This window comes from Paramormyrops kingsleyae, chromosome 6 (genome assembly GCF_048594095.1).
Source record: "Paramormyrops kingsleyae isolate MSU_618 chromosome 6, PKINGS_0.4, whole genome shotgun sequence".
NCBI lineage: Eukaryota > Metazoa > Chordata > Actinopteri > Osteoglossiformes > Mormyridae > Paramormyrops > Paramormyrops kingsleyae.
The window spans coordinates 19,038,428-19,050,536 of record NC_132802.1 but is presented as its reverse complement, the minus strand read 5'-3'; positions in this window follow the sequence as shown (position 1 = coordinate 19,050,536).

Sequence of the window (12,109 nt, the reverse complement as noted above, 5' to 3'; positions counted from 1 at the left end):
ACTATATGTCAACTCTGTGGTGGATTTTCATGTTAAAAGTATGGCAATGTTGTAAAGCGTATGTCTGAAGATTGCGAGCTTTTGAAACTGGACATTGACGTTTTGTTAAGAAAGTGCGTTTGACATTGGACGAATTTATACAATCGGCAATTATGCTTCACATGGTTTGCATTCCACCTAAAATAACCGCTAGCCACTCATACGCGCAATTGCAAATGAACGGAAACTTTTTGTTTAGTAACTATGCTCCTTGTTACGACCCCTATAGGCCTGCCTTTCAACAAATGAGACACCATCAGATAGTGATGGTTAGTGCTTCGAGTTAATGCACGAATTATATTAATAGATATAGCCTAAATCTCGTAACTGTACAACAGGCTACAAAAACTGTTTAACCACTTGATTATTGATATTGTAAAACTGATAGCCAGCCAGCAAATGTATTTGACTGTAAATGTTGATATGTAAAGCACTGTGGTCTAAAACGGCCCTTGGTAGGACAGTGGCAACATAAACTGAATCATAAAAACAAGCAAGCAAAAGATATGCAGATGACAAATATCAATAATAAACTTTATATGAACTGTATCAGAAAGGTGTGCTATGCAATAGGGTTAATATGTACTCACATTTGGGTGGTTTAAGTAGGTGACTCTGCTCTTTGAAAACATCTCGATATTGCATTAACATTTGTGAAGGGCCCTTCATTCCTGATGTCTGAATTTCCTTGTGTAAATTCTACAGGCTGAGAACAGAAAGGCTGGTGCTTCAACACATTAAGCTGTACTACATTCGCTACATCCATAAAATACAATTTAGTGTGCTTACAGGATGGGGCAACGAAATGGTTCATTAAGGAACAAAGTGATTCCCTCTGCCTCTGTGCGGAGTTTGTGTGGGTTATCTCGTACAAATACTACGGCTTACCTGAATTATCCATCCATCCATCCATCCATCCATCCATTTTCAGCATTTTCAAATTGCCCTTATCAGTGCCCTGGCATTCATTGCGCTTCCTGCCCCGTGTTTTATGCCATTTGCTTCTGAACAGTTATTTTTTTATGGTACACGGATGGATAGATGGATGGGTGACTCAATATTAATTTAGCTAACACAACGTTAAAAATGCTAGGCTTTGTGTATTTTAAAAAATCGCTAAACATCATTTTTAGAAATGAAATTAAATAGCGAGATATATGCTTATGCTCCACAAATGAACATCCATGAAATGCAGTCTTACCAATGCTTTAGGTAGAAGAAGCAGGTACTTCCCTTGTTATTCAGTACCAGAAATGTTCCTGGTACTCTGAAGAGAAAAATAAAGAGGTACTGCATACTGATGAGTACCCACTTTAAGTCTAAGCATAGGTTACAAGTCATTATTATCATTTTCAAATAAAATATCATAGAATTAATCATTTGTTTTTACTTGCTTTGGGCTATAACCAGAATCTACTGTGTGTACTATAGGCAACTCTTTTGCAATCTCGATTTATCGATTCAGTTTCCCACGCGCAAGTCTGTTTACCGTCAGCAGAAGGCATTATTCAGCAGTACCAACAAACAATTGTTACTATAGGCAGAGGTTACGTAAACCAATGATACACTGTATCCCTGTGTTCCTTTGTCAGATTTTACTGAATTAAACTTGTCATGAGCACTAGTGAGCAGAGGTTCGGGTCGGGTATAGCTTTCATACTTTACACTGGAAAACCACCAGTTTGCGGTATGGGTTAGGTATGGCTCAGTTCCTGGTGGCAGTGGAAATGCACCATTGCAGTACAGGGAAGGGCCACAATTTATGTGTTTCCCCTGGGATCTGAACCCACAAGCTTTGCATTGTTAGCAGGTTTGAGCTGCTGGAGCACTGTTGATGTTACACTAAATTGTACTTTAGTTTAATGTGCCCATGAAATACTAAATCAATCAGATTAGGTCAGAAAATATGACACAAATTGCATCCAATATTGGTTCAAAATAGGACACAGCATTTTATTTTTCAGTACTGGCCATCCTGCAATATATAGGGTGGGTGCAAACTCATTCCCAAAAGCCGTAATTGCACTGCTTCACAAAAACTTTGTATGATGAAGATCTACACCTGAAATAAAGCAGCAGCTCTGTGTGGCAGCAAAGGAAGGAAATGGCAGCTGTAGAAGACACTTGGTCTTGTGAACACAGTAATTCTAAAAGTTCAAAAACTGGAAGTTGTGAAATTTTGAGACATATCACTCCAAAATTGAAGCAACGCCACATTGTGATAGCAAAAATATGGTAGTTTCAGACATTTGATCCTGTTTTCACAGTAACTTAAAACGGCTGATCTTCTTCAGACTTTGTGGGTGTGAAGGTCTGGACGTGTTTAAATTTTGAGACACTTTGCACCAAAAATGATTAGGGGCTTATCCTTGTGAAAACAATCACTTTATTTGTTATTATTGCTGTATTTGATCTTTGACAGATATTAGCCTTCCCGTTTTATCCATAGCAGTCCAGTAGATGGTTAACGAAAGGTATCGTGGGGAACTCTGCAAAAATTATTGTGGGACGTTGTCATGTTTTTTTTTTTTTGGAGAGGTGGGGAGTCGTGTAAGGTAGAGGCTCGTAATAATATTTTCTTTAGACTGTGGTATTTTCATTAGGTAAAATTTATCACTCAGAATGCTCCCAGGTCGCTACATAAATGGATTTATGGTGCAGGTGGACCTCAGTATCCTTTCTCAAGTGTTTATACATATACAGTATATGTGTGTGTGTGTGTGTGTGTGTGTAGTATTGGAAAAGGGAAAGTTTAAGGTCTTTTTGGATTGAGTTATAATAATGTTAATTTTAGTATAGCTATAATAAATGTGATTTCTTACTGTCGGTCTGTCTGTCATTGATGTCCGTGGCCAAGCTCCACGAACCCTGCACAAGAGTAAGTCATTAAAGCTCGGTTAGACATTAAGGTTGCGCAATAATGAAACTGTGACATTTACAAGAATCATACTTAAGTCTGCACGCTACTTTGTAAAACTGGCCATGTGTACAGGAAACATTTCGAAATATTAAGCGAGTCCTTTAACGGGGGCTAAGCTTGCCATATTTTTCTTGAGCAATGTATGCGTCATTTATCTTGCTCATTATCAATTTGCTTTTGTTTTATATGGAAGCAAACACAAGTATATTATCTGAAGTGGAATCACATATGAAATATCATATCCCTAAACATTGTTCTACCTGTTCCACATGGTTGGAATCATTGACTTACTTATCTGGAGCCCGAGTTTTCAGTTAGACAAATCAGACCACCAAATACAATATAACTGAAATACTGAACAGCTCTACTGAAGAATTCTGAGACGCAATACAGTAATTTTATCCATGACAAGCCAAAGACACCTTGTTCATGACAAGAAACATGTTCACTCCTATTGACACTGATATACTGTAGATGTCAATATAAAAATGAGCGCTTAACCTAGAGTGGGAATTCAGACTGTGTAGGGAAAAGAAATCCCTTAGAGGACACCCACACAAACCAAAGGAAGAACATATAAGCTCTGTATTCACAAACACGTGGGTGTGTGTGTGTGTGTGTGTTTGTGTGTGGGGGGGTCCTTGCAGTTTCAACCCAGAAGATGTGACATGATAGTACTACCTATATATTCACACTGAGTTGACATAATGTAGATTTTATATAACTGCTCTGCTCTCTTTATTAAACTGGATATTCACAGTTTTATTTTTGGTTTGTTAGAGGCTCTTAGCTGCCCTGACATAGAACATATTACGACACGTGTACCTTCCTTTACACACTTCCCAGTTCTGTCTGCTGAATATATAAGTAGCTATTGTCTTCCACAAGCTGGAAATATATACAGAGGGTATAGAAAAGAATCACCCCCTTCGAAATATTCCCATTTTTTTTGCTTTACAGCCTTAAATGAAAACACACAAACCAATATTTTTTCCAGCTTTACTTACTCAATGGAACCTATGACATCCAAGTGAAAGATATCACAGCTACAGTTCTGAAGAATTGTAAAAAATAAAAAACAAGAAATACTGAGATTAATAAAGGATCACCCCCCTCCTAAAACAATATTTGTAAACTCAGTCAGGTGTAAGTAACCACCATTTCCATTGCAGACCATGGTTACTGGCTTCTACCTGTGATCAGGTGTAATCAGTGTGATTAGTGAAGCATAAAAACAGCAGTTCCTCGAGCTGTATTTGCTGTCGGGCAACTGACAGCAAACAGCTGACTGTGGGTGGCAAGCCACTGTCGAAAGATCTCAGGGACTGAGTTGTGGACAGACATAAGGCAGGAGATGGATACAAAAAATCTCCAAGGCTTTATCAATCCCAAGGAGACCAGTAAAGTCCATAATAAAGAAGTGGCAGGTGTTTGGTACAACCGGGACCCTCCCTGGATCCGGCCGTCCCTCCAAACTGGATGGAAGATCAAGGAGGAAACTGGTAAGAGAGGCTACCGAGAGGCCAATGAACACTTTGAAGGAGTTACAGGATTTTATGGCAAAGAGTGGTCATTGTGTGCATGTGACAACAATTTTACAAGCGTTCCACAATTGTGGCTTGTTCGGGAGGGTCGCAAGAAAAAAGCCACTTCTGAAGAAAGGCCACATTAAGGCTTGTTTGAGCTTTGCCAGAATGCACCTTGAAGATTCTGATGCCAAGTGGAAAAAGGTCTCATGGTCAGATGAGTCCAAAATCAAACTATTTGGTCTCAATACCAAATGGAACACCTGGTGGGATTCAGCTCACCATCCACAACACACCATACCTACAGTAAAGCTGGAGGTGGCAGTATCCTTCTGTGGGGGAGGGGCGGGGGGGGGGGGGTTTCTCTGCTGCAGGGCCTGGGGCTCTGGTTAAGGTAGAAGGAAAAATGGATGGGGCAACATACCGTCAAATTCCTGAGGAAATCCTACCACCCTCTGCCAGGAAGTTGAAGGTGGGCAGAACGTTCACCTTTCAACATGACAACGACCTGAAGCACACAGCAAAACTGACCACACAGTGGCTGAAGGAGAAAAAGTGAACATCCTCATGTGGCCCAGTCAGAGCCCAGACCTAAACCCCATTGAAAATCTGTGGAAATATTTGAAGAAAGCAGTCCACCAACTCTCACCATCCAATTTGACCGAACTTGAACAGTTCTGTACAGAAGAGCGGGCAAATATGGCTCAATCTAGATGTGTAAAGTTGACAGAGAAGTATCCCAACAGACTGAAGGCTGTCATTAAAGCAAAAGGTGGTTCAACAAAATATTGACATTGGGGGATGATCCTTTATTAATCTCAGTATGTCTTGTTTTTGATTTGTTATAATTTTTCTGAACTGTAGCTGATATCTTTCACTTGGATGTTATAGGTTGCATTGAGTAAGCTGGGAAGAAATATTTTGTGTGTCTGCTTTCATTTAAGGCTGTAAAGCAAAAAAAATGGGAATATTTCGAAAGGGGTGATTCTTTTATATTACCCACTGTATATATTTTTTGCTGACTGCAGTTGCTCTGGAGTCACTATTTTTAACATACATATTGCACCATGATTGGCATTGTAGTGAAATTTGGCAAAGGTGTAAAATTCAGTCTTAAGCTTTAATACTATGTGAGTCTCCAGGCTGTGATTATAAATGTTTAAAAATGGTGACTCATCCTCGACTGGCAAGTCAACTCCTGAGGTCTGGCAAGGTAACCTGCCAGAGGCCCAAAGGCATCTATCAACCCATATTAAGGCTGGAATTAACGAGTGTGAATCCACAGGCATCTAAATTACAGTTTTGTTTTAGCCATGTATGACCAACTACGTGAATAAGCAGGATCAAGAGGTGATCCTTTCACATTACATATTTATTTTATAGTTTGTAGGCCCTGTATCCAGGAAACTACATTCCGCAGTTAGAGATGGGGTCCAAGTCACATGACTCATCCTAGGGCAGGTTTATCCGAAGCTGTCAGAGATCACAGGGTCAGTTCTGTGGAATGTGGAAGTTGTAAATGACGAACGTACATTTGGATTTCCTCAGCACAGCTGTTATTGTTCCAGTGTGTAATGTGACGTGTATTATAAAAATATTTTAAAGTTTAATATGGCTGTTGCTGCTTGTTTAGCATACTTTTTGCAATATAGTCCCTGTAAGAATACACAAACTATGGTTTTACTAAGAACATGGTCAGAATGCATTTCAGGCCATGTACCTTAATGTGTGTATTTTTTTCCTTCGTTATATTTACCATTTATTTATAACTTTCTTAAAAATGAACTTAACAATAAATACTTCTTACAATGCTTGCAGATTAACAGGGCTGTGCAATGAAGCACTTTTGTAATAACTTCTTAACCAGTAAGGCTTCCAGACCCTGGTTTTGGGCTTGAAACTCACCATTGATCCTAGTAGGAGATGAGACAAGGAGTCCAAATAATAAAATAAACGCCGGAGACACATTGATTTTGAAACATGTCCCCCTGGCAAGCATCACTGCTGACTGGCTTGTGGTTGCTAAGTTGGCGCCCCCTCAGAAGACGGCGCCCTAGGCGGCTGCTTGTGTGGCCTGGTGCGTTGATCACCACTGACATCACATTGATCACCACTGACATCACACTGATCACCACTGACATCACATTGATCACCACTGACATCACATTGATCACCACTGACATCACATTGATCACCACTGACATCACACTGATCACCACTGACATCACATTGATCACCACTGACATCACACTGATCACCACTGACATCACACTGATCACCACTGACATCACATTGATCACCACTGACATCACATTGATCACCACTGACATCACACTGATCACCACTGACATCACACTGATCACCACTGACATCACATTGATCACCACTGACATCACACTGATCACCACTGACATCACATTGATCACCACTGACATCACATTGATCACCACTGACATCACACTGATCACCACTGACATTACATTGATCACCACTGACATCACACTGATCACCACTGACATCACACCTCCAGGTTTGCTGGGTATCTGATCATTTCTTTGGCCAGCAGCTTTTACTGTCTGCCGCCTTGAGGCTTCACAGTGGCCCAGCAGGCAGTGACAAATGTAAAATTAACTGTTCAACTGTAAAAGGATCAACAAACAGAGGGAGGTTGGGATTTCAGACCAATAATCAAAACATGGAGAGACACAAGATCCACAAACTTTAGCATCTTTTAATAAGATTTTAATATCTTTACCTAGTTGCACACTCTTTGCTACCTAATCAGGTGTTTATTTTTGTCTTGTCTTATGTTCATGTCTATAATTTACTGTCTTGTGTCTTAATATGTCTTATGTTTATATGTCTTACATATTTATATTCTGTTTATAACATAATTTTTTTTGCACTATGGCGAATGAGGAACAATATTTAATCTCAGTGTATAACCCATACAACATACAGCTGAGATGACAATAAAGTTAATTTGAGTTTCATCTTTTTTTTATATCGCATCAAATTAACATTTTTCCTTGAAACTAAGTCAGCACAATTTAATGCATGAGAAATATGAACATAGTATCTAATCTTTACTGTATACCAAAAATGATATAGCATAGAATGTCATGCCATATTGCACGCTTTCCGCCCTTTAAATATTGTTGCAGGTCAGTTTGGGGAATATGCACATGGATGCACACACACAGTCAAGCATATGGCTAATATAGCAATGCACAGTGCCAGGATTTTCATGGTAACTGTACACAAATCAACCATAAAAAATCAACAAAAGAAATGTGGCATTCAACAATTACATATGTAACAGAATCTCACTGCACTATCAATATTATTGAAATTAATTACATTGTTACATCATGATGTAACACTATGGTTCATATTTCTTGCATAATAAGTTAATGTATTGTTTGTTTTAAGGAAAGCACTGAAACAGAGTGAAGTTTATTCCTGCTTTGGTGTGAGGTGGAGGTTTATGTGGGGGGCAGCTTTTCCTGTGGGCCTGTATGAGTGAAAGTATCCATTATTTTAATAGTTCTCAGAACATTTCCTGATCATCCCAGCATGAGGACTGGTTTTAGCCCCATTCTCTTGAGTCCAGAACTCAGGACAGCATAACATCTGCTGTCTCAGTGCTTCAGGGAGAGAGGACTGCATTCCTTTCCTTTCTCAGAGAGCTCCTGTTGTCCACACATAGCACTTTCTGCAACTCCAACAGGGATGAGAAGAACCTACATTGCTAACAACGTTCTGCTTAGGTTGTGTAAATAATATCTTGACAAAACACATTTGTATCTGTAATGTCAGTGAAAATCAGCCCAGGAGCTTTCAGGATATAGTTGGAAAGAGAGGAAGGGCAGAGGGATCCCAGATTCGGAGGGAGGAAATCTGTGTGATCACTATTAACTTTCCAGCAGGTTTTGCGTTGCTCTTTAAGGAATCACTAAGCGCAATGGAAGGAGATGGAAGCATCCCTGGCTATTCAGGCCGTGTCACAACACAGCCTGTGACCTGCAGCCTAGTCCTGATTCTTACGCGAGAACAGCATGCGCACTGCAGTGACTGATCCAAAAAAGAGCTCAGCAGCAGACAGAGTGTGGGCAGAGAGGAGCACGTTCAAACCTGCCCCAATTCTCCAGCCATGCGGATGGACGGAGGCATGTAAAAGCACACAGCTCCATTCTTTATTCATTTTTTCTGACGCTCCATACACGTTAAAATCATTTTCATTGAGTAGAGTTTGGCTGTAGTTACATTTGTCAGACAACAGTGCCGCAGTGTAAGTATATTTTCCTGTCATTTGAAAAAACACATCCATAGATGCAAAGTGTGACTCCAAGATAATAAATATAAAATCTTATATGAGGGAAGTTAAAGGTGAGGAAAAATTGAAAAAACTGGAACATATGAAAAATAACACTTTTATCCTACTGCCTAATTATCCACATGGGGTTCCTGATCTTAATCATGAGACATTTTTCAACAACTTTATACAGAACATTTCTAGTTTTTTCACACAAACTTCATGTTCACTTAATCTTTTTTTTTTTTTGTAAATTTTAAAAGGATGAATTTCATGACCAATAAAATTATAACTTATTGAACTAGTTACAGAACCACTGCATTGCTTTTCAGGCATTGCTGTTTGTAGCTTGTATGGTGCGATGAATGAAGGACGGAGCTCTTTCCTGGCAGCAAATTATCTAGTTTTACAATGACTTTTCAGTGTGGTGGTAATTAGCACAGCCTACTGCTTGCCAGTGTGCTGAAGAATGGAGGTTAGCTGGTGAAACACAGAGGACAGAAATGAGGCTCTAAGGCTCCGCAAGTCCGAACAGCTCCGAGAGCCATGTGGCGCGGCCAGAGGATGCCAGTGGGGACCGGCAGTGACACGTCTGCCTGAAGCCCGGTGCAGGGCTTCAGTGAGGAAACACCCACACAGCCCACCAGCAGGAATGTAAACTTACGAGGCCTCTCATGTCCCAGAAGCTCTCAGATGCCAGCTTGAATCTCTGACACCTCACATTGAAGACATATGCACACATACACACAACACTGAAATATGACTCATATCTAAAATACACCTGATAGCATAAATGCACAACCACCCCCAAAAAGTCCATACACTGAAACACACTGAGCCACAGACACACAATAACAACACACATCTAATGGCATGAACTCACACCCTCAAATGTCTGTACTCACATACACATACATATATACATCCAGGATCCCTAACATCCTAAAGAAAACATACTTTTATCTATTTGTACTCTGTATGTTAAATTGCTGTTTATTCTTCAGCTGCTTCCTGTAATGTTTTTACAAAAAAAAAATACACTGGCAAATGATGACCACACAATCAGGACACGTGTCTAATTTTGCCATACAGCCTGGTCTTGCCTAAGTACATGTGGTGGAAATGTGCTCACGGCGGGCAGGCGAGCATAGACAGGTTCCTGCGTGGGACGTGGGAGCACACAGAGTACAGTACCTGTCGGTGTACCTCTGGCATGCTGATGTGGAGCAGACCTGCAATTACAGCACAGCCACGTGATTTTCTCTACAGAATCCCGTTTCAGGTCCAGTGACCAAGCCACGTCTGAGGCTCTGTGAACACCTGGTATTGTTTCCATTACCGCTGCCAACAATATTTTCAAAAAGGCATAGTGTTTGGGTTCAAGGGGCACGGGCCAATCTGCATCCTGCAGAAACCTACAATGCAGTCTCTCAAATGGGTGCCTCTTATGTCAGATAACAGAACAGATTGTCTGAAGTGGTGGTTGATTGTATTATATACAACATATACAGTATATAAGTGACGTATTTAAGTCGGCTAAAAGACAAAAAAATGAAAAATCATACTATTGCAAAGTTGAATTTTTGACCAGTGTTGTTCAGTTGTTTTTCTACAACTATTCTAAACAATTTGTTAACCAGGGCTGGGCGAAGGGGGGGGGGGGGTCACGACGGGGGGGGGGGGGGGGGGATCAATGAGCATGATTCAAAGTGCCTCCTTTCTGAGTTCCCCATTTTGAATTTTAGCTATGGACCCCCCACCCCAGTTCGGAGGCACCTGACTCTTTAACAGCCTCTGCATGACCTTGTTCTAACATACTATAGTTTATATACTATTATTTAACAAAATAATCAATTTAAAAGTTTGCCCAATGATTGGTGATCAACATAGAGTGTATGTGTTTGCACTGACATCTGGTGGCTGACGCAGCCATTGAGCACTAACATCTGTCAGAATTTGGGAAAATATTTGTTTTTCAACATTGAGAACAGGATACATACAAATGTCAAGCATCAAATGTTTTTGTCATAATTCTATAATATGTTGCACAATACAAACTGTTCTGCTGTCAGACTCTTTTTTAGCCAGCAATTCGCAGTGTTCATGTTAGGGGGCACTGTAGTCTTTTGAAGATTAAATTTTTGCCATCTTCTTGTTGCTATGAGCCTTGGGAAGAATATTCCATTTAGATCATTCACAAAGACCATCACTATAAATAGCAGAGATGTTGACAGTCCAAGTTTTAGTTACAGGGAGAAATAAACTTAAAAACACATACATGCAATGGTTCTTTGTGCTTAGAAATTGTATTTGCAGCCTGGTCAGACAAGGGTGTAATGGTGAGTGGCTGATGACAGCTGGTTATAGAACAGTGTTGTGCTTTCACTGAGGCTAAATTGGATGTGAAGGACACAGTCTTGGTGTATATATTTACAGAATGCTCTGTCTCTCTCCATACCTCAAGTTTGCTTAGTTCTAGACAGCAGATTCCTTGACTAAGTTAGGTATGATAATAAGATACAGAGAACATTATGTACTCAATGCTGATCTAAAGTTGCTACAGAAACCTTGAATGGCTCTAGATGATTTATGCATTGTATTGGGTAAAGTATGACCTGAACAAAGGAGTATGAAAATTAAAAAAAACTGTTTCATAATCAATGCAAATTTAAAAATAAAACCTTCCAAGACAAATTATCTATAAACATCACAGACAAAAAAAGCATTACTGTTCAATGGAAACATGGAATAAAAAGCTCGCGATTGAAGGAAATCTTTCAAATGAAGTTACAGATGAAAAATACAGCTACAGATGATATTAAGCCTTTATATTTTTATATATTTGGGAAAAATGGCTATATTTCAGTAAGTATGTGTGGTACTGTTTTTTCAGTGAAATTGTTAAATGAGATCAATCCAGAATTGTATACGTTAAGGTAACCTTCAAAGGTAAGAAGGGATTTGGGGAAGTAGATTACTGACACTCCTCATGAGCATTTCAGGTGGTGGACCTCTGCCAAAACCAAGAAAAGATCAAGAGCATGACATTGTTACTCAGATCCTGGCCACTAAAATCTGTAGCAGATAATCACCTAAACATTTCTGTACAGCAGACCCTGATTGATAGACACTAGCATTCGTTCATAGAAAATTGGTGCCATTTCTCAATTACCATATGAAAGACTAACTGATAGATATTTTTTGCATGAGTCAGTTGTTTGACTTACAGCCCTGGTGTCAATAATTTAACCAAGGAAATTGCTGCACCATCAAAAAGGGGGAACCAGTTTTGCACTTGTCGTCTTCAGT